Consider the following 26,607-nt stretch of genomic DNA (forward strand, 5'->3'; position numbering starts at 1 on the left):
TGCTAGTTCCAAGAACTGATGAAAGTATTAGATTATTTAAATACTTTGGATAGCATTTCAAAGTCTGATAGCTCAGAATTGGTGAAGTGATAGAAAACCTAGGAAAAGTCAGGTATTTGACAACAATGGGCCTGAAGAACTGATACTGGCAAATATCACTTACCTCTGTGCCAAAGAAAAACAACCATTCTAACCTCTGATGGTTTAATATAGCAGCCAGTATTGTCATTTAACCCAAATGGAGCCCTAGCCACCTTTTAGAGGCTGATGATAAAATACTGAAGCCTTATTCCTGGTGTGCTACAGCATACCTGCATGATGTAGTCATTGATTCAGAGGACCAGGGGGTCATATCTATGCAGACGTAGGCGACTTAAGTCAGTAACACTTATGTGTTGTGGAATGCCATGCTTCTAGCAGCCTACACACACATCTTGTATTTTCTGAACATAAACTTAAAAGGCATAAGATAAACAAATGTAAATATTTTGTGAACAATAAAAGCTATTAAAACTGTACAAATGCCAATGTTATCAGTAAGAAGTATTCTTTGCAGTGATAATAGTTATTGAATTCATAGTTTTTTCCTTAAATACTGAAATATATTATAATGCACACAAACTCCAAATTATATTTTTTTGTAAACTTTCCCAAAACAAATTTTCATATGTTGAAAACTGTACAACCTAGACATATATTGTTAGAACATTTTTATTAACAAGACATATGTTTTCACATGACAATGAGAAATTCCTCTATAAGTGCATAGTTATTGAAATATTTGGAGAAATATGAAAACATATGCTTAACTGTATAATTAACAAAACAAATAATACTGGCTATATCTCAAAATGTATAACTCAAAGTGAGAATAACAAAAACAGTTTTCTTCAACAACATCTAAGTTTCCAATTAATGTCATGCAACAGTTTGTAAGTTGCTCGTTTTTTTAAGTATTAAGTACATATGGAAATATTGGTTATTTTCATGATTGCTTGCAAACAAGTAGCAATATTTCCAGTAGAGTGTGATATAAACCAGAACTGACAGTGATTTGTCCTGTCTGTCACATTGGTATTTCACACCTTGCACCTAAATAACACGTAGGCCTCTCAGTTATAAAAATGTGAATGCAAATGTGAATGTGAATAGTAAGTTGCAAAGATTATATTCTCCACTGCAGGATATCTTAGATTAACGATGTCAGCGTCATTTTGTTAATAACTCTTTGCCCTTTCTAATACTGCCTATTATTTGTTGGTAAGTCACTTACATAAAGACGTCAGACTCAAAAAAGTTCTGAACTATAAGGGGTATGGGTGTGAACTGAAAGTATATCAAAAAGGTGTTTCAGGCTTGAGTGAGTTAACTGATTTAGACCCTAATCAGCTTGGTTTCATAAAGGGCATATTTTATTCTTTGAAAAGGTTACAGAGGCTGTAGACAGTGGTCACTCTATGTACACTGCTTACCTCATCCTGACAAAGGCTTCTGATACTGTCCCCCTATTGGTGTTACTGAAAAAATTAGACACATTTAATGTAAACCTCTACACTATCTACAGATTACAGATTGTTTAACAGATCCCATTTTGAGAAAATGGCTGGTACTCTCTCAATGTAAAATTATAAATAAAGAGACATCACATTGATTATCACTGTCCTCTCTCCTGTTTTATCACTTATTTTGCAGACATCCAAGCCAATATCCCAGAAGTGTAGATGACCAAATTTGCAGATGAAAACCAAAGAAACTGTGTTGGGTAAAACCTTGGTGCAGAAATAAATCCAAATGAAAGGTAAAAAGTAAAAAATGCACCAAGATAACACACAGCAAATGTTTAATCACAGCAAAGTACAAAGTGGTAAGCGCTTTCACAACCAAAGTTGCTTCATCAGACACCACAGTAAAAAATGCACGGGTTTAAATAGAGATTCTAAAATGCCAATTAATCAATAAAAATCACACAATGATTAAGTAGCAGTGAAAAACAATTAAGCCTCATGCTCAAACTAAAAAAAGCATTGCTTAAAAACATTGTACAAGAAGGAATCAAATACTATACATGAGAAAGCACTTAAAAAACTTATAAAATCATTATAAAACATGGGAAAATACTAGGCAGGAAAAAGTTAAATAGAATACTTGGAAACTAATAGTTAAATACATTAGACTAATTTTGAAAGAACTTAACTAATCTTAATGCTTGAGATGTCTAGCCTTTAAAAAACGATTGGCTCCTCTGGTCCTGTTTCCGGTTCTATGAATGATCGGGGAGTTATGGCGCCCATATCTACAAATGCTACAGAAGTGGAACCAGGTTTGCAAATTCTTGTTACTGCTACTTCGGCAGTTCCTACTACTACAGACGATCGGGGAGTTGTGGCACCCATATCTACGAACGCTATGCAAACAGAACCAGGTATGCAACCTTCTTTTACTGCTTTTAGCAGTTTGGAGACTTCCTTTACCACTGACAAGTTTATTAATGATGTGCGTCCCACTTACGCATCAGCAGTAATGCCTTCAACTTCAAATGTATCTGTAGTTAATAATACTCAAGGGCAAGAACTAAACAAGGAAACGAGTGTTTTTTTAGACAAGACAAAGAAGGGGGACTACTCTTTGAGAACAGCCCTGCCGTACAGAGCTCGGTCCAAGAGCTTTACACACAACGGCAAGACATTCAAGAGCCAGCACATGGATGTGATAGTTCATCAATCCAAAAAGAGATGCATGTAGTCTCAGACTTAGTTATAAATATTTCTTCTTTTGTGTTAAATAGTGAACAGCTTAGTGTTCTTAATAAAGGTTTATCCTTTATTCCTGCAAGGAGGGCCGACCCAGCAGAAATGTTGAAGGACTTAAGACTACTTGGCAGAAGTCTTTTCCTGAAGTGTTTGTTTCCTACAGATACTACTGCAGGTAATAAAGGACATAATATATACAGAAAACCTAGTACCTTTGTTCCAGCTTTACCAACAGGTATTCAACGATTCATAGATGTATGTGAAATTGCTTTTAGAGAATTAAACAACTTAACTGATACTAGTATGTCATTTTATAACTTGACAGTAGATGAACACAGAGCCCTGCAAGAATTACAAAATATACATTCAATAGTTATTACAGGCAGATAAAGGAGGCAGTATAGTGTTAATGGACAAGGACTTATATGTCACACAAATGGAGAAACTTTACTTGATACGCATACATATCAATGCATTTCCAAGCCTACTGTTAACGCTATTATAGATAAAGTTTCTTTTTAATTTTTGATTTACTAATCACAATTTAATAGATGATTCACTTTTTAAGTATTTTAATGTGTATAAACCACTTGTTCCCAGGGTATATGGCCTACCAAAATACACAAAATTTGTTATCTCCACCCATGCGTCCTATTGTTTCAGGCACTGGGTGGTGTACTGAACCTCCCTCTATTTATGTAGAGGGATGTTTGCATGGTTTGTTGGCAAACTGCCATACAATATTGAAGGATACAAAGATGTTTTTACAAAGGCTTTATGATAGAATGGAAAGTGTTGATGTTAATGAGAATTTTGTCCTTGTTACATTAGACATTGAATCCTTATTCACTAGTATACCTAACACCTGGGGAGTTGACAGCGTTAGGGATTTTCTTTATGTGAATAAGTGTTTCACCAACACTAAGATACAGTTGATTTGTAGTCTCTTAGAGATTATCCTAGAGAACAACATTGTTATGTTCCAGGAGCAATTCTTTTTGCAGAAAGTTGGCGTGGCCATGGGCACTGCATGTGCAAATAGTTACGCCAACTTGGCTTTGGTCAGCTGGGAAGAGCAAAATGTGTTGTCAAACAATAATCCATTCTTTGGACAAATACTTTGGTACGTTCGCTTTGTAGATGACGTGTTTATGCTGTGGAGAGGCTCTGGTATTGATTTGGCACAGTATGTGGAATATTTGCATTCAACTACTGATTTTTTAAGGTTCACTTACCATAGTTCCAACACTGACATCAGTTTCCTTGATGTGCAGATTAGTAAATCTGTTTTAAATAGTCTTTGCAGTAATATTTATTTTAAACCCACTAGAAAAAATACTCTTTTGTACAAATCTAGTATGCATTCTAGACACGTTCCTAGGAACGTGCTCAAGGGTCAGGTTTTTAGAACACTGCACTGCATAGCAGAGATGAAGATGCAGTAGTTGCCCTATCTAATTTAAAACAGAATTTTTACATAGGGGATACTCGCTTGCAGACATTGAACAGACTATCTCTAATGCCTGGAAGCTGAGATGCACTAGATGTAAACCTTATTTTAATGCTGGTGATGCTGTTGACAATACAAGATATACTAACAGAACTAGTAATGATTTTAGAGTGGTGTTTCAGTTTTCCAGTAACATCAATCAATACTTAGATGTAGTCAAAACGCATTGGTATTTGCTACAAGAAGTGCCTGGACTGGTAGACAAGGTTGGACATTCTCCTATTTTTAGTTTTAGAAATAATTAACCCCTTAAACAACATCTATGTCATAGTGAATTATCTAGAATGGTTATTAGATCCAATCGGCATGGTACTTTTCCATGCAGGAATTGCAGTGCTTGTTAATTTTTATATAGCAAAAATAAATATGTACATCCTACTAGGAAATTTTTTTTGTACACTAATCAATACACTGATTGCAGGTCTACAGATGTGGTCTATTATTGTTTTTGTGAACAACAATGTCCTGCTTTTTATGTAGGAAAAACAAATAGAATGCTTAAAGATCGTATTTTAGACCACCTAAGAGATATTAGTAATAATAAACCCTCAAATGCACTAGCCAATCATGTTATGTCCAATGGCCGTTCTCATTCCTTTAAGTTCTTTGTTCTACAACATATTCATAGAAACCCCAGAGGTGGTGACATTGAGAATATCACAGAGGGACATGAACAGAAGTGGATTTTGAAACTTAATGCTGAAAAGTATCCTGGTTTGAATGCTACTACTTCCTTGGTCCCTTTCTTAAAGGCTAGACATCTCAAGCATTAAGATTAGCTAAGTTCTTTCAAAATTAGTCTAATGTATTTAACTATTAGTTTCCAAGTATTCTATTTAACTTTTTCCTGCCTAGTATTTTCCCATGTTTTATAATGATTTTATAAGCTTTTTAAGTGCTTTCTCATGTATAGTATTTGATTCCTTCTTGTACAATGTTTTAAGCAATGTTTTAAGCAATGCTTTTTTTAGTTTGAGCATGAGGCTTAATTGTTTTTCACTGCTGCTTAATCATTGTGTGATTTTTATTGATTAATTGGCATTTTAGAATCTCTATTTAAACCTGTGCATTTTTTACTGTGGTGTCTGATGAAGCAACTTTGGTTGTGAAAGCGCTTACCACTTTGTACTTTGCTGTGATTAAACGTTTGCTGTGTGTTATCTTGGTGCATTTTTTACTTTTTACCAAATTTGCAGATGACTGTAAGCTGGTGCTGTCATCGGCTGATTTTAAACAGATCCTTGAACGGCTGGAATAGGCACATATTTGATGCACTGAAAAGAGTCTTAAGTTAAAAGCAAAAAGTTCAGTGCAATAGTGTTCAGTAGAAAGTTCTTTCCACCTCTTATAAATGATTCCCCTCCTCAGAAATATACAGACATAAGAGGGTGGGGTACTTTATGGATAACTGTCTTTCACTCAGTCATAGCAGTCAGGAAATTATTCTGTCTGACCCAATTAATTTCCAAGGTAATATCTTCAAGATCGAAAAACATCAAACTACCATTGTACTCTTTCTTCATCAGATCCAATGAATAAAATAACCCCTCTTATATGCACAAATTCAAGCATGTTGGTGAACTGGAAAAGCTCTGAAGATTTCTGACAAAGAAAATGAAAGGCGTTAAATTCTTCATCTATCCAGATAGATTAGCATGACTCTCGTAATGTTCAGTAGACAACCAGATGTTCTGAGTTGACTTATTCTCCCATTCCAAAAATTGCAAGATATAATCCTATTTGAATTCCTATCTCTTTGTAAAACCAAAGACACTTTAAACACTTGCATTTGGGGCATAAATCTACATCAATAAATCTCACTAGAAGGATAGGTTCCTATCTGAATATATCCCTAGCCTATAAAAAAAGTTTTTCATAGATTAGTAGCAGGCTAACTGTCCTTGGGGGCCATTGTAAGCCTAGCCAATTACCCCATGTGAGAATCAAACCCTGCACCTTGTGTTTCTAAGGTAAGCACCTTAACCATTTCACCAACCTTCCACCCCCTGGGTTGTCACTCTAGGTCAAACAACTTACTACTTTGGCCACTTTTAACAATAGTTTTGATGATTAGATGGGCAGACACATTTTTTTTCATTAGGGTTATCATATATAGCCCTGGTCACTTTGAGAGGTGAGCACTATTGGGTGCTGCAAAAGGTAACTAATAAAAATGTGGATGACTGAACTAATGAACAAACACTCAGCACACCCGCTGGGGATTACAAGCTTAAACTGCACAGTAAAAACTACAACCGAACTATAAAACCTAAACTTTTAATATACTGATATAGTTAAAAAGTATATTCAAAGGATAAGCCCTTTCATCCTGAAACTGTAACAAGACTTCTTCAGATAACAACTAGATAAAATACATGATTTAAATACTCCACTCCAATTAATCAATGAAATCAAAAACATGTCCCCACAACCTCTTAAAGGTACTTCCTCATAAACAACTATCTCCGTAAAGCTTTCAACTTTACGAGGCTCGAGAGGCAGGTATTCTCATTTAAACTGGACAATATTCTGTCTTAAGGAATAATTGCCAGTATAACTCCCTTAACTTGAGCAAAAGATGCCATGGTCCACATCTCAGATTTGGGATTACTTGTTCCACGACCACAAATATAAAAGAGTGTTCTGAGAACTCATTTAAATGTCTTGCCAAAGTGTTATAGAAATTTCCTTCTAGCAATGAAAAGGAATCCCCTCTCCATTGTGACTTGTTAATGTTGTCAGATCATCACGGTTGTGAATGACTGGAATTAATTGTTAAATATAATCAAAAAATTACTGATTAATTAACTATGAACATGCAGCAACTTGAATCTTCTGTTCAGTGAGTATTTCCACTACCAATACGAACATGATAGGGTGGAACAACTTAAAAACCAGAAGATTAAGAAACAAGAAAGGGATAGGGTGCCTTACCAAGATGGCCTGGCATACCCATTTCTACCACTTTCTCAGACTGGGGAAATAAACAGTTTTACTGGGGTCCATGTGTCACAAATCAAGGGTAGATGGAGCATGTTCCAAACGGTAACAGAAAGAACAACATAATATACTTTTTAACTATTTCAGTATATTAAAAGTTTTGGTTTTATAGTTTGTCATATTTTTTACTGTGCAATTTAAGCTTGTAATCTCTGGTGGGCATACTGAGTTTTTGTTGCAAAAGAACTTTTAAGTCTTTCTCTTTGTCAGCAGGAACACTGGGTGGATTTGGCATATCTTCATTTTGTACATCAGCCATTGTTGGCTTTCTTAAATTCGTGACCACAATTTGAATTGTAATAGGTTCATAGGTTCATAGGTGTGTACTAGGCTAATGGCGCTGGGGCCTTTACAAGCCTAGCCATAGGATTACCATGGCATAGTGCCACCTGACCTTAGTTCCCAGTGCCTCTGTTGAGTAGAGCCACTGGAGTTATCCCCGGGGTGGATTTTCTGTTTCCCATCCACTCATCAAGATTTCTCTTGAAGAGGGTCAACAAGGTGCTCTGCTTGACATGTATGGGGAGTCTGTTCCATAGCATGGGCAGTCTCTGGGTTATGAACCTGTCCCTCCAACATGTTCTGTTAATTGGGGTAATGAGGTTGAGGTCTCTCGAGCATGTGGTCTGGAGAGATTGGGATTTCTTTAGATGTAGCATTTCTACCAGAGCTGGGTCAAACATGGCTTTGTAGGTCAAGCAGAGATCACCTCTAAGTAGGTAACATGAGACAGAGAATAGTTGGAGTTTTTTGAGTCTGTCCATATAGGACAAGTGTTTAAGGCCTAGGATCTTCTTTGTGAGGGTCTTTTGTGGCCTCTCCAGTTGTTGCAGGTGTCTAGTGAGGTACATGCCAAATGGGGCATTGTACTCGATGATTGGCCTAATGAGGGAAGAGTAGAGGGAGACAATGACCTCTTTCTTCCTGGATGCAAAACTCCTGGATGCAAAACCCTTAGTAATAAGATGTGCCACATGGAAGGACTTTCTGACCACACTGGTAATGTGGTGGTCAAAAGAGAGGTTGCTGTCAACCTGTGTTCCCAGATCTCTTATAATGCCTTCTGTGTTCAGTGGACTATCATCAATGTGGTAATTCATGGGAACTGGGTTTTTCCCAAAGGGGATGATGACACATTTTTTGGCATTGAGCTTAAGGCCATGGTTCTGACACCAGTCATTGGTCTCAGTGAGGCCATTCTGTACAATGTCAATATCGCTTGGGGAGTTAATAATAACTCCCAACTTGCAATCATCTGCAAACTTTGTCAGTTAGAGTAACCTTTGTATTGGCCTGGACTTCAGAGAAGTAGATACCAAACAGGAGAGGACTCAAGACCGAACCCTGTGGGACTCCACTCATGACTAGTTGGCACTCTGACTTGGAGTCAGCTACTTTCACACTGTGGGCTCTATCTGTGAGCCAGTTTGCAACCCACCTAGTGATATAGGGGTTGCTGCCTTGCTTAGTGAGTTTTTCTATGATTCCTGAGTGGGTAGTGGTATCAAAAGCCTTGGCCAGATCAAGGTAGGCTGTAAGAATCACCTTGCTTTCATCCACAGCTCTGGTGACTGACTCAAAGAAGTCGACCAAGTTGAGCAGCTTCAACTACTCCTCCAATATCTGTGAAAACTACTCATGTACCAATACACTTGCCCAACATTTCCTGGAGTTCATTAATTCCAGTGCCCTGGACCAGCTCGTTCTTACTCCCACTAGAAGTAGCAACATCCTTGACCTTGTCAGTACTAACATGGGAGACCATTGCTTTACACCAATAGTCAGCTCCTCCCTGGTTAGATCCGACCACAAACTAATCACCTTGGAAATCCACATCCCTCCCCCCCCGCAAAAATAACCACCATGAAAAACTTCTCCAAAGCTAACTTTGGGCTCCTAAAACAGAGGTGGATAACTTCATGGCACCCATGCAAATGGAGAATAGTTGTACCGCCAAATCATATACCAGTGCATGGTACAGACACATACACAAATGCATAGATCTCGCCATACCCAATAGAACCAAGATGCTCTCCTCCAAAAAAAAGAAGCCAGTCTGGTGGTCTCCTGCCATAAACAAACTCTACAACAGAAGGAGGAAACTGATGCAGAATAAGGTGAAGTCCCAAAACTGGAAAAACTCCCTTATCAGCCTCAACAAAAAGTTGAGATCCCTCATCACATCCTCTAAAGCTAACTAGGAAAACAGAATTGCAGCAGATAGTAAAGACAAACACAAGGCCTTCTATAGTTATGTAAAAAATCTCCAATGCAATACCCAGATTTGCTCTGAGCTATTGCATAATGGTACCGCCTATACCGAGCCAACAGATATTGCCAGTATACTGGCCAACAGATTCAGTGCCAACTTTACCCCTCCCCGCCAAAGGACCAATCACAATACCAGTAGATTGCCAGGCACCCAGTATTATTTCTGCACAGGTTAAAACAGCACTGTCCAAGGCCAAGAATACAGCTTCTATGAGACCTGACAATATCCCTGGCTGTGTTCTACATGAACTACAGAGTGAACTGGCACCTCACCTGTGTGCCCTGTTCAATCACATCCTCACCTCAGGCTTTGTTCCTACTGAATGGCGCACTGCTACAGTCATCCTTCTCCACAACGGAGTGACTACAGACCCTGGGAACTATCGCCCCATTAGCCTGACAAGCCTGATATGCAAAGCTATGGAATGCATCATCATGGACTTAATAAACAAGGATATAGGGAATGTGCAAACTCTGGATCCCACACAGTTTGGTTTTGTGAAGGGTAGATCATATCTGCTCAATTTGGTCGACTTCTTTGAGTCAGTCACCAGAGCTGTGGATGAAGGCAAGGTGGTTCATACAGCCTACCTTGATCTGGCCAAGACATTTGATACCATTCCCCACTCAGGAATCATAGAAAAACTCACTAAGCTAGGCATCGACCCCTATATCACTAGTTGGATTACAAACTGATGCACAGATGGAACCCACAGTGTGATAGTAGCTGACTCCAAGTCAGACTGCTGACTAGTCACAAGTGGAATCCCACAGGGTTTGGTCCTGGGTCCTCTCCTGTTTGGTATCTACTTCTCTGAAGTCCAGGCCAACATGAAGGACTTCTGGCTGACAAAGTTCACAGACGATTGCAAGTTGGGAGCTATTATTAACTCCCCAAGTGATGTTGACATCGTACAGAATGGCCTCACTGAGACCAATGACTGGTGTCAGAACCATGGCCTTAAGCTCAATGCCAAAAAATGTGTCGTCATCCCCTGCGGGAAAAACCTGGTTTCCATGAATTACCACACTGATGGTAGTCCAAGGTATAAGAGATCTGGGAACACAGGTTGACAGCAATCTCTGTTTTGATCACCACATTGCCACTGTGTTCAGAAAGTCCTTCTATGTGGCACATCTCATTACTAAGGGTTTTGCATCCAGGAAGAAGGAGGTCATTGTCTCCTTCTACTCTTCCCTCATTAGGCCAGTCATCAAGTACAGTGCCCCATTTTGACATATACCTCACTAGACACCTGCAATAACTGGAGAGGCTGCAAAAGTACCTCACAAAGAGGATCCTAGGCCTTAAACACTTGTCCTATATGGACAGTCTCAAATAACTCCAACTATTCTCTGTCTCATATCCTCTACTTTGAGATGATCTCTGCTTGACTTACAAAGCCATGTCTGACCCAGCTCTGTTAGAAGTGCTACATCTAAAGAAATCCCAATCCCTCTGCACCACTCGCTCCAGAGACCTCAACCTCAATACCACAATTAACAGAATATGCTAGAGGGACAGGTTCATAACCCAGAGACTGCCCATGCTATGGAATAGACTTCCCATACATGCCAAGCAGAGCACCTTGCTGACCCTCTTCAAGAGAAATCTTGATGAGTGTATGGGAAACAGAAAAGTCACCCTGGGGATAACTCCAGTGGCTCTACTCGACAGAGGCACTGGGAACTAAGGTCGGGTGGCACTATGCCAGGGTAAGCCTCTGGCTAGGCTTGTAAAGGCCCCAGGGCCATTAACTTAGCACACACCTATGAACCTATGACCAAAAGTAATCCTATATAGGTTGTCAGTGATACTTGCACCATGCCTACTGCACAGGGTAAAGACTCTACACATAAAACTACTTATGCTGAAGCACTTAGAGGTAACCTTTCTAAAACACTAAGACCACCTGCACAGTACAATCAACGAAAGGGTCCTCACCATCATGTAAACAATCCATTAATACACCACCCCAGCTACACATAGTAACACTGTATCCATTGCCTCCAGTGCTAAACCTTTAAGGCAATCCAGCACACAGCCAAATTTCCTGGTCATTGGTGATTCTATATTGAGGCACATTGTTGTCCCAATCACCATACCGAGTAAGGAGAGAGTTATGGTTAGCTGCCTTTCTGAGGCTAGGCTTTGTCAAGCCACACAGGCAGTCAGGTCATTGAACTACATGTGTCAGTATGACTCTGTCATAGTCCATGCGGGTGTTAATGACTTGAGATGCACTTCCCTTGACTATATGAAGTGAGACATGATCAAGCATGCTGATTATGTGCCTCAGGCAGGTATAACTCTAGCACTGAGCAGCATACTACCTTCTCTAAGGATGATGCTACATTATCAACAAAAAATGATTTTTTTAACAACTGGCTTAGTTTCTGGTGCCAATAAGGGGGATACAAGATTTGATGGCCTTGGAGGACATGGTTGACAATCCCTGCTGCTTTGCCAGGTAAGGTCTGCACTTATCCTCTCTGGTCCATACCACATCCACCCCATAGTGCCTATTTTAGACAATGACAAACTGATAAATCTACTGACTTAACTGAACCTATGAAGGAATATCTGAAGATGGTACTGCTCAATGCTAGAAGTCGTAACAAGAAACTCCACTCCCTGCTAGCCTTCCTCTCGTCGGACAGTGTAGACATCTGTGTAGTAACGGACACATGATTTAAAGTCACTGAGAGTACCCCAACAATGCAAGATTATAATGCCTTTCACACCTTTAGATCAGCTACTGCACAGGAGGGAACTAAAGGGGGAGCAGTGTCAGTCTGTATTAAAAACTATCTCACATCCAGACTAGTTAAAGTGTATGACCTACGGGAAATCATACATGTGCAACTCACCATAAATAGGGTGTCATACCATATCCCTGCAACATATAGGTCCCCCTCCATGTCACCGGAAACCCATACTACCTATCTCAATATACTAGAGTCCCTCACTATTCAATTCAGTATGATATTCATGGGGGATCTCAACCACCCCTCTATAGATTGGGAATCCTATACCACTTCTAATGCACAAGTTCAGTGATTCCTAAACTTCGTTAATACTAACATCTTGTAACAGTAGGTCCATTCTCCTACCAGGGGTGCGAACATCCTTGACCTTGTTTTCATGAACAAGGGGAGATCAGCGTTTCTCACCCAATGTGATATCTTTGCTTATCAGATCTGACCATAAGGCAGTATCACTTGAAATAAAAATTAAATCTGGGGATCCAGCAAAACCACAAACTTTTGGAACTATTCTAAAGCTAACCTTTCTCTACTAAGCAACACACTGGCTAAATTCCAAGCACCCCCAAACCCAGTAAGCACCATAGAATTCACCAAGCTATTTACAAAATCTATGTACAGGCTTTTGATAGCTGTATAGACCGAGCTGTGCCCACTCATATTAAGAATAATGGAATTCAAAAGACAAGCCACACTGATGTAATCACAATATCAATCAGTTATACAACAGAAGAAGAAAAATTTTGCCAAGTGTAGGAGGAACAAAGCCATACATACTAAAGTCCCCCTGACAAATCTAAACCGGCAGCTAAGAGGATTAATTAATACTTCAAAGGCTTAATTTAAAGAAAATAATAGCTTCTCAGGCAAAGGACAACCACAAAGCTTTCTACAGCTATGTCCATACCCTCAGTGGAAATACACAGCAATGCACAGAACCTGTTGTAAATGGCATCACCCACACTGAGCAGGAGTCCACTGCCAACCATTTGGCTGACAGGTTCAGCTCAAATTTCTCCCCCAATCCTCCCGATAGTCCTAAGGAAATACCACATAACACAATCCCCCCTACTATTACTAGAGAACAGATCATTAATGCACTTTCCAAGGCCAAAAACACTGCATGATGGGCCTTGATAACATCTCGGTATGTTTAGTAAATAGCATGAAACATGACCTCTCTGGTCTATTGAATCACTTTTGAATTGGAGCCTTCAGTCAGGTTTTGTGCCCAAGGAATGGAAGATGGCTATAGTCATTCTCCTGTACAAAGGAGGTCTAACCACTGATCTGGGTAAAAGAAGAAAGAATCATCATGGACACAATAAATGTGGACATTGGTAACCTGCAAAAACTGGACCCATCACACTTTGGCTTTGTTAAAGGGAGGTCATGCCTATTAAATCTGGTGAATTTTTTTGACAGGGTCACCAAAGCACTGTGCACACAGCTTACCTTCACTGGCCAAGGCTTCTGATACAATACCGCAGTGAGGCATTGTAGTCAAGCTCACCAATTTTGGTATAAATCCTTTTATCACCTACTGGATAGCCAGCTAGCTCACTGACAGGACAAAGAAGATCAAAATAGGTGAGGCCACTTCCACCAAGAGGCCAGTCACTAGCGGAGTCCCCCAGGCCTGTGTACTGTGCCTGCTCTTTTTTGGCATCTGCTTCTTTGAAATGGAAGCAAATGCTGAAGGTATGTGGCTGACTAAGTCTGCAGATGATTGCAAGCTGAGGGTTATTATCAACTCCTCTGCAGACACTAGCATTCTTCAGGAATGCCTATGGCTAATAAATGGTGCCAAGGCCATGGTGTTAAACCGAATGCTAGAAAATGCATAATTGTACCCTTTGGAAGTCAACCATCCTAGCTAATTGCCATGCTGATAATATGCCTCTAAGAGTCAACCCAGTCATCATGGATCTGAGTATGTATGTAGACAGTAGCCTTACCTTCGACCACCATGTGGCCACAGTGGTCTGGAAATCCTTTTATATTGCACAAATTATAAGTAAGGGCATGGCATCTAGGCAACTAGAGTGACCTCAAAGATTCCTTATAAAAAGAATACAAGGTGTAACAAACCTGCCTTATGCAGACCACCTTAAAGCCCTTTCTCTCTACTCAGTCTCCTATAGATTGCTGAGGGGTCATCTATTCTTGGGTAACAAGGCATTCGCAAACCTCACACGTTTGAATCTTCTACATATCCATAAGTCAAAAAGTACCAGGAATACAAGCTCTAGGGAACCTAAATTTTATCTGTGATTTAAACAGAACATGCTGGAGAGACAGATATGTGTCCCAGAGACTGCCCCACCTATAGAACATGTTTCCCATGTGAAGCTGAGTTTGTCTATTACCCAGTTTAAGCAACCTAGACAAGTGGATGGGGAAGAGGAAATTTACACCAGGCCAGTTACCTATGTCCCTTATGGACAGAGTTAGCTTATAAATGCCTGGCCATCAATGTCCTATTTGGATGCAACCCATCACTATTCTTTCAGGAAAACTTGGCTAGACTTAGAAAGGCCCTTTGGGTTGTTAGCCTAGTAACAGTTTATCGAACGGCATTTTACAGTGAAAATGCCATTCAGCGAGCTGTCATAGTGAGATAGCGGTACAGTGAAGATCGGAATATTTGCACTTTCCTCAGTGTAGTGTGATCTCGGAGTTGGTATATATAATTAGCAGGGGGTGTGGGGGGTGCAACCCCCCACAATAGCGAGTTCAAGGTCTGCCATCTTCGGCCTTTAGGCTGTTTGACACTTAGACTATTTGGTGTTCTACTAGACCCTAGTAACAGTCTATGAATGCATGACTCTATGACTATTCACAAGAACATTATTGGGTTGTATGGTCTTAGCATTTTCCCAATTGATTTTTGAATAACATAGGTTCAGTAGAAACCTTCTGTTTAAGTCTATCCTTAATAGTGTTTAATAGCTACATACAGTAACTATATAGCTTTTTTATGTCATGAGCTTTGTGTGCAGAATGTTTATTATCTGTTTGCATTAGTGCATATGGCCGGGGATCCGTTAAGGTTAGATCTATTTAGCCAGACTCTGAGGTAACTATGAGACTGTTAAAAATAGTTTTGCATGAGCCCTGCATAAGATAATTGATTTGTAGTATTTCACTCACAAATAGAAGTTATAATAAAAATCTAATGATAAGGTTCTGAGATTATTTTTGCAAATAGGCTAACTAATAAGTTCCACAGAAAACTTGTTGTTCTTTAGACACAATACATAACTGTTAATATTTGGGATTCATAGATGTAGCACATTTCACAATGAAAATTAGCATGGTAGAAGCTACAAGCAGGGGATTGGTCATTGCAAGAAACAGGTAGCATGGTCACGTAAGGGTCAAGAGACCATGAAGACATTTGGATTGCAGATTAGTGATTGGCTTCCCTGTCAGGATTGATATCAGAAAATAGACAAAGAGAAACAGATAGGGGCATGCTTAATGAAAGGTCTGTACTGGTTGAGTTTTTTAATTGAATCTATAACATAAGCTGCTGTTAAAAAAGGATAACTAGCAGGATATATAACATATTGCACAATACGTATAGGAACCAATCAGAAGAGATCAGAAAAGATTGGGAGGAGAGATTAGATATGCAATTTACAAAGAAACAATGGGAGAACATATGTATGGCTTCCAAATATGCAACTAGATCTAGATGATATAGGATTTTTGCCTGGAAGTATTTGCATAGATGCGTTTATACCCCAAGCAGACTCCAAAGATTTTTTTTTTGGGAAGATGACAAATGTTGGAGTTATGATGCAGAAGAAAGAGATAACTGGGAACATATATTTTGGGAGTGTCATGAGTTGGCAGGCTTTAAAAATTCCCTATATTGTACTCTGTCAGGAATACTGGGTGAGCAAATAAATGAAATTAAGGAAATTATTTTTTTTGAACTGGGATACAAGATCTGAATTGCATAGACATTGTAAGGCCTTGATAAGCTCAGTTCTGGTGGCTGCCAAAAAACAATTACTAGAAAATGGAAATTGAAATGAATCTAAACTAATTATACCTGAAGTGGCAAATACTGTAACAGAGATAAAAGAAAAGAAAAAAGGATATTTAGAAAAGGGTAGGAGTAGAAAACATAAAAAGATGGAAATTGTGGAAATAATGCATGCAGAAAAATGTTTTGGAGGATGAATAAGATTTAACAAAACATAGGAATTAAAAACGTTATGTAATATTACTTAGATTATGTGATATATAACAATATATTTGATATGTAATGTTTTTAAATATGAACTTGTTAATATAGTTATATTACTTTTATGTAAATGTAAGTTTGCCTATGCCATAACTGATAACTCAATAAAGGTGTTTAAAAACATAGTATAGCATGCAGTACATAATAATGACTGCATAATGAGGTATAAATGAGGAGTCCCTTAAAATGAACCATAGAAAGTACACAAATGATGACACAAAAAATGTTGGACTACCTCAGAACCATATGAAATGCCCCCACTACATCATGGGACATAGTCATTTTGAACACTGTAATTTATTGTGCACATGACAAGAGCAATGCGAGGAGTAGCAGTAGCATAGCCGAACAGCATGATTTAGTACCTAACACTGGAGTCCTTGCTCATACATGATGGTGTTAAGACCACCTGTACCAAAGGAAGAGGTACAGACTATATCTGTTATTTGTTAATAACTAATACTCCACAGTATAAGCACTCTTTGTATTCCCCGAACACCCTAAGTAACATAACCCAGTACTGTTTTCATATCCCTGTAATCACTGACAGACACACTTGTGTACCTGAAAATGAAAAATGCAATTGAATCTTCTGATTTCTGAACTCAAAATTTCATAATATTGACTGGTCCCCTGATTATAATGCTACTGACTCCACAAGTGTACTTCACTGTCTGCTTAATATACTGAGCACAATACAGGATAAACGTTTACATTGATAACTAACAGTCTCAGAGGCAAAGCAGAACCATGGTTTTCTTTACTGTTATTGCAACACATAAAATACAGGAATTATGTCAGGAAGGATCAGAAGGAAGACCCAACTAACAAATAAACCATCTATGATACAAGAATACCCAAATAAATATTAAAAAAAACAAAGGTGGCATACTGTCGACCAGCCCATTTTACTCTCTTTATTTGACTACAGCAGCTGAGGCACATAATCAAAGAGCTAGCTTGAGCACAGGCAGTTCCTAAACACAACTCTATAAGTGGAATCACTTTAAACACATTAAATACATTTAATCAAGTCATAAGTACTTCTCCAAACTCAACAGAAAATATATCAACAGTTATAATACCTTTCCCAAAAAGCCCTTATGTCATTTGCTCTCTAACCTTCTCTTTTAATTCAAAAGTGTTATAAAAAAGGAAGTAAAAACCTCTATAAACCTTTATCTGAAATCTTCAACATAATACCAATCTCAAATACTTTGACAATTCAGTTCAAACATGTTATCGTATACCCTCTTTCTAAAATCCCTTCACCCAAAAAACTAATTATTCTAAGCCTGTTGCAAAAAATGATTCCATTTCTAAAACATAGCAAAAGATATTTTATGAACAAGTGCTTGAATGTGTTCAGAAATATGATATTCTTACACAGTAAAAGTATGGATTCAGGACTAAATAGAGACATTGATGATGTTATAGTGCTTCTCGAATTAAACTTTCATCAATACGGACAAAAGCGTATTAACAGGAATCATCATTGTTGACCTTAAAAGAACATTTGAGATAATAGATCAAGCTACACTTTTTCAGAACTTCCAGTACCACAACATCTACTCAAGTGAGGACTGTCTTAAGAATAGGTCTTACCGTATATTTCTACAAACACTCTACAGACTCAGACTGCTATTTTACTAACTTTTTACAACAATCTATCCTAGCAGCCTTGCTATTTCCTCTTTCGTTATTAATAATCTTCCTTGAGACTTATCAGACTTTAATAGCTCACCATACACAGACGGCATCGTAGGAATGAGATCTGGTAGATGTGCTAAAAATGTTAATTCAGTATTACAAGATGATCTCTCACTAATGTGGTAATGAATCGACTAATAATCTATTGCTAAACACTAAAAAGAAAATGGCAATATTGTTTGGAACCCAACAAAGACTATCCATATCTGCCACCCTCTTTCTCACTGACCTCAATAGACATAAAAAAATCAAACATCTCTCATAAAAACTAACTAGGTCTAATCCTAGATCTAACTCTTATCTTCCGCCCACACATGGAAAAGCAAACAAATCTAACACTAAATCAGCTAAAAGCAGCTTACAAAAATAACAGACCTCTTTTATACTAAAGCTAGACATGTGATGCCATTAATTTTATACTGTTATATTATGCAGACAGGGATATTCACTGACATTCATTTTCTTTCTCTCACCCCAAAATCACATTACATTGCAAAAGACTGAAAAAGCAAATATCTCAGCCTTAGCATGGAACATTACTGCAGTACACTGACAAAAAATAATTTGTTTCCAATACACAAAAATGCTTCCTTTTTGCTAAATATTCTTATTTTTTTAACTGATTTAAGACAGTTACTGTCCACTTCTGAAAAACAGACTTCAAATAAAAATCAACCTGTACTCCGTACAAATCCCCTCAAGTACTGCATTGTTTAGACCCCCTGTTCCAACTTTCACTCACTGAATGATCTTCTTATAAACTTGGCCCAGCTGTCTGGAATTCTGTACCATATAGTATTAGAATTAGTAATTACATGCAGAATTTCATACACTTTCTGAAAATAAATAAATAAATAAATAAAAACTAGTTAAGGCAAGCAGCTGTAATTGTTTCTCCAAGCCTGTGTGAGTATAGACACCACCATACAAGTTATTTTATGTTTGATCTGTATAATACTGTATATGTTTATCTCTTTAATTCAAGCATCTAGAACTACTTACAGAAACATATAGTAGCATAAATCTAAAAGAACTTTTATGCATTTTAGTAGCAGCTTGTATTATAATAATTTATTCATTTATATACTAATGTACTTGCTTATGCATTATCATTATTTGTTTACCGGCATAGTGTACTGACTAATACTGATGAATTTCAGACTCAGCTTGGGTGCAATACAAAACTTCTCACAAACAAAAGGACAGAAATAAAAACAGTAACAGAGCAGTTAAGATTAATAACAAAGAAACAACTTCATATTTCTATTCTAGCAAACAAGCAGAGTATAAAGTACAACAAATACAATAGATACTAAGGTGGGCCAATGTTTAGTAATTCTGTGAGAGGAGGTGAATTGGAAAGGAGATAGGGATCGTGTGTTAGGTGATATGTCCTGTGTGGAAGCTGGAGCATTTGTGTTGGATGAAGAGATTTTTGAGTTGCATTTTGAATTTGAAGTTAGTATTGATTTTCTTTAGGTCAGTGAGGAGAGCTTGCCAAAGAGTAGGTGTCTGAAAGGAGAATACATTTGCTGTGGAGTTTGGTTCTAGGGAGTAATGAGAGTTGGTGTGGTTTGTGAGTAGCGTCTTCTGCATTGTTTTTGCATATTTGTTGTTTTACTTTAATGCTAATACTCATACTTAAGTCTTCTCTGTTGTACTAAAGATTTATTACTTAATTAGAATTTATATGAATATCAATTATACATTTTGTATGCTCAATCATTATGGACTTTAGTTTCATTTTATTATTTGTTTTAGTGAGATTATTTAATTTCTAACTACATTATCAGAAAATACAGTTGTTCTCTGTGTCTCTGCATGACAGTGGCAAAGGAAAATAACTTTCTTGGGTGGCATAAGCCAGGGAACCTTGTTGGCTAGCCTTACGTAGGCCCTTTGGCCGATAGCCTAGTACCTACCTATGAACCTATGGTAACACAACTGTCTTAGCTACATTTTACATAATGTCTTTTTTATGTAATATCTGTATGTAATGATTTGTGGTTTTGTTACTGATGTCTATGTGGTCTGAGCAGCACCTGAAGTGCAACAAAATAAATAAATAGTCTGTGCACTACCTGGGCAGTTCAGATGATTCACACGTTTGACACACATCTAGTGTAAACTAAAGATTCCTGCAGGGGGATTTCCTACAGGATAATGTGGTCATTAGGTGCACATACATGCTCAACAGAGTGGCCTAAATACACAAAGGTGCCATGCAAGCAGGAGAAGGCCACATATAATGTGTATGTTACTGTGTGTTGCAGACAGTGCTGTAGATGCCCTATAGCTCTGCATTATGACTACCATACTAAACATACAGACTATGCAGGGATTGGCCTATAATATAGACCTTGTAGAAACATGACACTTAAATGCATTTGCACTACCACTGGGCTGTTTCTGTTGTCAACATTCTTCAGGGGAGGCATTGCAACACATTCCACTCATCCACAGCAAGATATTTGTTTTTTTGTGCCATGCTACACAACATGGCATTATGCAAACAAATTCAGCAACAGGAAAACATCTTGGCAGGGCTTTACATACCAGTTATAGCAGAAGGGGAAGGACAGGGTGGTGAGTCAGGGAGCAACATAGGTTCACAGGTTCATAGGATGATACTAGGCTATTGGCTTGGAGGCCCTTATAAGCCTAGCCAAGAATTTCGCCCATGTTCCCACAGAGTCAGCATTTGTTTCCCCTGTCCAGCAGGGACACAGGTGGGATCCCAGGGGTGTATTTTCTGTTTCCCATCCTGTCGTCCAGGCTCCCCTTAAAGAGGGCTAGTGAGGCACTCTGCTTGACATGGACAGTGAGTCTATTCCACAGATGGGGGAGTCTCTGGGACACAAATCTATCCCACCAACAAGTTCTATTAATATCATAGACCAGGTTGAGGCATTGCATGCAGGTTGCATGAGTGAAGTTTGACTTACGGATATGCAGCAACTCCATCAGGGCTGGGTCTGAGATGGCTTCTATGCCAGACACAGGTCACCTCTGAGTAGGCTGTATGAGACTGCGTAGAGGGGCAGGGCTTTTAGCCTATCTGTATAGGATAGGTGTTTGAGACCCTGGATTTTCCTGGTCAGGAACCTCTGTGGCCTCTCCAGCTGCTGCATGTGCTTGGCAGGGTACATGCCAAAGGGGGCACTGTACTTAATAATGGGACTGATAAGGAGGAGTACAGGGATGTTATGACCTCCTCGTTCTTGGATGAAATACCCTTACTTATGAAATGGGCCATGTAGAAAGCCTTCTGTACAATGGAGGCAATGTGGTGATCAAAAGTCACGTTCCTATCAACCTGGATGCCCAAGTCTCTCATGACTGATTGCATGCTTAGTACATTGTTATTAATGTGACAATTAGTGGGGGCACCATTTTCCCCATAGGAATAATAACTCATTTCTTGGCATTCAGTTTGAGGCCATGCTTCTGGCACCAGTCATTAGTTTGGTTAAGGTCCTCTTGGAGAATTTTCACTTCACTAGAGGAATTTAAGATAGCACCCACCTTGCAGTCATCTGAAAAGTTGGTCAGCCACAGACCACTGGTTTTGACTTGCACCTCAGAGAAGTATATCCCAAAGAGTAGAGGCCCCAAAACTGATCCTTGGGGTACATCACTCATTAGGGCTCTACTACTAAAGGTGACATCCCCTGTTTTGACTGAGTTGGTTCTATCAGTGAGCTAGTTAGCTACCCATCTGGTAACATATGGGTTGATGCTTAGCTGGGAGAGTTTATCTATTATGCCTGAGTGGAGAATAGTGTTGAAGGCTTTGGCTAGGTCAAGGTAGGTGGTGTGCACCGTCTTCCCTTCATCCATGGCTTTAGTGACTTGTTTCAAAGAAGTCAACCAAGTTTAACAGGCATGATCTCCCTTTGACAAAACCAAACTGTGTGGGGTCAAGCATTTGGAGGATGCCAATGTCATTGTTTATAAGGTCCATCATAATGTGTTCAATGGCCTTGCAGATCAGGCTAGTTAAGCTGATGGGCCTATAACTGCCTGGGTCAGTGGACATTCCACCTTTGTGCAGAGAGTTGACAGTGGCTGTCCTCCATTTTGCTGGGGTGAAGCTGGTGCTCAGGCTTTGGTTGAATAGGGTGCCCAATAGAGCTGAGAGCTCATGCCTGAGTTTGTGTAGGACACAACCAGGGATGTTGTCAGGTCCCATGGAGACTGTATTTTTTGCCTTTGAGAGGGCATTAAAGACCTGCTCCCTGGTGATGTGGGGAGGGGGGGGCAGGTGCTGGGGATGTCCTGGTTTACTGATGGAGGGGACAGGGGAGTAAAGTTTTCACTGAACCTGTCTACCAGCATGTTAGCTATATCTTCAGCTTTTGTTTATGTGATCTTCTTGACCACCAGTTCAGAGCAGATTTGGGTGTTATCTTTGAGATTGCAGATGTATGCGAAGAAGGTCATCTGATTGTCCTTAGTGGATGTGACCAATTTGGACTCAAATTAAGCCTTAGAGGATTTCACCGGTGACCTTATTTGCTTATTCAGACAAAGGAGAAATTGCTTCCAGCTTGGCACTTGCTCCTTCTTGGTCTTGGACAGCAATTTTTTTTCCTTTTATTATAGAGTTTGTTTATTGCTGCTGTCCAGTGGCAGCTGGTGACTTCAAATCAAAGGGGGGGGGGGGCTGCAGGAGACAGCTGAATTGGTGGAGCCAATGGGAAGGGGTGTGGCCAACTAGAAAGGGGAGGAGATATGCTCAAAACCACAAAAAACTGGAACTTTAATCAAATACGCTGCCCAGGGTGCCAAACCATCATTATGAGAGTCCAATCAAGACAAAATTAAGCGTAGAAGAAAAAAAATATTTCAATGCATTGGTTGCATGACAGCTTACTTAATATATAGATGGAAACAAAAAGTTTGCAAGGCATAAAAAAAAAAATAACTTTTTAAATACATTACTGGAATGCCAGTCAAAATCAAGTATAAGAAAAACAAGCAGCACTCAACTCAAACCACTTCTCCTTGCACTGCAATTCTAATTATAATTCATATTCACCTTTATAAAAGTACCAAGCAACATGCTGAAAGTAGAAATCTCTGTGATACCCCCATTTGTAAAAATGTTTCTTATCTAAAACAAAACTGCTGCCTGACAAGAACTATCTACTTGTTTCATGGGGAAAACATGATCAAAGTAAAAAATGAATAGCAAACAAGAAACAAGCTCAAAATAAATTCCTTAAAGGATTACTGCACAGGTTATGGACCACACACGATAGACTGACATTCTGTTTAGTTTACAGGTAAAGCCTGCAAAATTGACTGCAAGTCTCCAACAAAGGTAATAAGCTTCTTAAAATAATATAATCCCATCCTTTATTACAAATACTGTCATATGCATTTCAATACCCAGGGCTTATACGTTATCTAGTTATTTAAGTATTCTCTGCATGGCAACAACAAAAAGGATTTCAATGTTGGTAATTCTTTAACAGTATACTTTTTAAAATGTACTTGCATCTTACAATCTCAGACAAGCTTACCTGATGGTCATGAAAGCATTACTACTTAAACACAGAGCAATAGGGACTTTCTGAATAATAAGAAGCATAAATCAACATTATAAAAATATGACAAAAAAACAGAACATTCTGCAAAATCAAGCAAGGACAGATGAAATGCCGCTGTAGTACTTGTGTCTACCTTGGATGGGGGTATACTCTGCACACTTACACTGCATAACTGGCTGTGTGTCTCCTTTAATACAACAAGTTCTCATGTATAGGAACCAGTATAGGTTAAAAAAAAACCTCACGTTTCCACCGTATAGGTGCAATAAAACAGATCACTTGGTAGCAGTGTGGTCACAACTAACAGGTGTCAGATAAACATCATTAACTTGGACAAAAATCTGCACACTGTTTATTAACTCACTTTCAAATAAATTATGTTATTTGGCTGCTAATCGATGGGATTGTGGAAATGGGTTTCTAAATTAGGTGTGTACACTTTTACTGAAATAGTACTTAATGATATATGATGAATTCGGCATGTGCTTGTGTATGCAAGCAGCTAATTTAGAAAAACTTTAACTGAACAATCTGAACAATGAAATAAATATTGTTTCCTCCATGTAGTTAAGCATTGCGAGACCTAAAGAAAACATAATGCAAGGTAAAATAGCAAGTTATTTCAAGTTGCAACGACCAAAAAAAAAGATGATATGCTGAGTTGCTAGATTGCCAGTGGTACCTCTAAACTCTCCTGTTGTGCGTGGGGGGTGACGTGTGATGAATTTCAGCTACCAGTGTAGAAAAAAATCAGCTATGCCTTTAACGTAACGTGGCAGAACACTTTACTATGTAATTTGCATTTTTCCCGTTTTCTATAAAAACAAGATCCTGAAATACAAATAGCAACACCTTTCATTTTTCTCCATACATGCCACTTGCTTAGACTAGAGCATAAACAAGTTTTATTACACAGCATTTCCCGTGGTTTACAGTAAACACATAATACTCTGTAGCTATTAACCAAAGGCGTGATTGGCACTATGGGCAACTCTGTAGCTATTAACCAAAGGTCTGATTGGCACTATGCTCTAAATATATACAAACACTCACACTCTATTTGCTTTGAAGTATAAGTGCGCTCATACCATTGTACTTTTTAAACATTTAGACACTTTCCACATTAACATTACTTAATCAGTGCATCAAGAAAAAGAAAACCTATCGAAACTGCAGAAAAGTTCTGAGCACATCTGAGCACAACTGATCAAGTTAAGCTAAGTATATCAGGAACATGCAATAATTGCACACACATACACACACACACACACACACACACACACACACACACACACACACACACACACACACACACACACACACACACACACTGCATTCATACCTTTAGTGATGATAATAAACTGCTGCTTGGCTGTTCGCTTGATGGTAAGCTGGCTCTCCAAATAAAATCCACAGCTTCAGAATCCAAGCTCTGCAAATAAAATCCACTGCTTGGCTGTTCGCTTCATGATAAGCTGGCTCTGCAAATAAAATCCACAGCTTCAGAATCCAAGCTCTGCAATAACAGCTCCAGCTCATCTCTGCATTCACACCAGAATGCACACTTCCGGTTTCCCGGAACCAGTTCCAAGACTGCTGACCTTGCAGAACGATCCCCTTCCAGTCTATGCGGTTAGCACCACATAGACTTCTGGGGCATCGGCAGTCTGCTGCCTTCTTCCTGAATCTGGACTGGTAAAGCAGCAGTCTGGATTCACTTTCTATGTGAAGGAGAAGTTATAATTGGATTGTACCATTGTGGTTCACAGTTGGGGGGGGGCTGCAGTCCTGCAGTCTGATATCACGAGCCGCCACTGCTGCTGTCCACCAGACAGGTTTACTGTTCCCTGAGGAAGATGATTTGGTCCTGTCAGGTATTGCTAAGTCCATACAGCTATGTAGGCGCTCATATAGTTTTTTGGTGCAGGCTTGGATTAGTGCTAGTTCCAACTGAAGGGAAGGTGGCTGTGAAGCTGCTTACACCTGCTCTCAGGAGATTGTAGTTAGCTTTGGAAAGGCATTTTTTGTTTGACCCTTACGGGGGGGGGGGGGGGGGGCGAAGAGATGGTGACTTTGAAAGTGATCAATTTATGGTCAGACCTTACCAAGGAGGATAACACTGTAGGGGTGCTACAGTGGCTACTCATGTTGGTTAGTACCAGATCCAGGATATTTTCACATCTCATGGGGATGTGGATCAGCTGATCCAGTGGATTGGCAATGGCAAAGTCAAGGAATCTCTGGGCATTCATATTTGGGCTAGAATAGATCTTCCACTCTTTGGTTGGGTAGTTAAAGTCACCTAGGATCAGGGTAGAGAGTTGAATCTTGATGGATTCAAGTAAGTGCAGATATGTGGAGTGGGGGTCCTGAGTCACAGTTGGGGTCTGTAGCTATCTATGATATGAATAGGTGTTTTGTCAACAGCACTTGGAGTGTTTCCTGTGTGTCATACTGTTTGATCAGTCTGGAGGTGTGTATGTCTTTTATAAATATGCAGCATACATACTGCAGCTGGGGTAAAGGTGAGCATGGTACATTACAGTAGTGGCAAAAAGGCAGCATCTGGTCCACAACTGTGGGCCGTATCACAGACACAGAATAATTTATTTATTTATTTGACTATGTTTACTGGGATTATATATTGATCAAACCTGACCATTTACAGGCTCAGCCTGAGTGAAATACAATATACATAGTAAGACATCACAGCAAATTTAGAAAAAGTAGAAACTGACAAAAGTAGTAATAGTGATGGAAACAATCACAGATATTTCAAACAAACAC

Source organism: Protopterus annectens, chromosome 2.part0 (genome assembly GCF_019279795.1).
Source record: "Protopterus annectens isolate FY-2018-M chromosome 2.part0, PAN1.0, whole genome shotgun sequence".
Taxonomy (NCBI): domain Eukaryota; kingdom Metazoa; phylum Chordata; order Ceratodontiformes; family Protopteridae; genus Protopterus; species Protopterus annectens.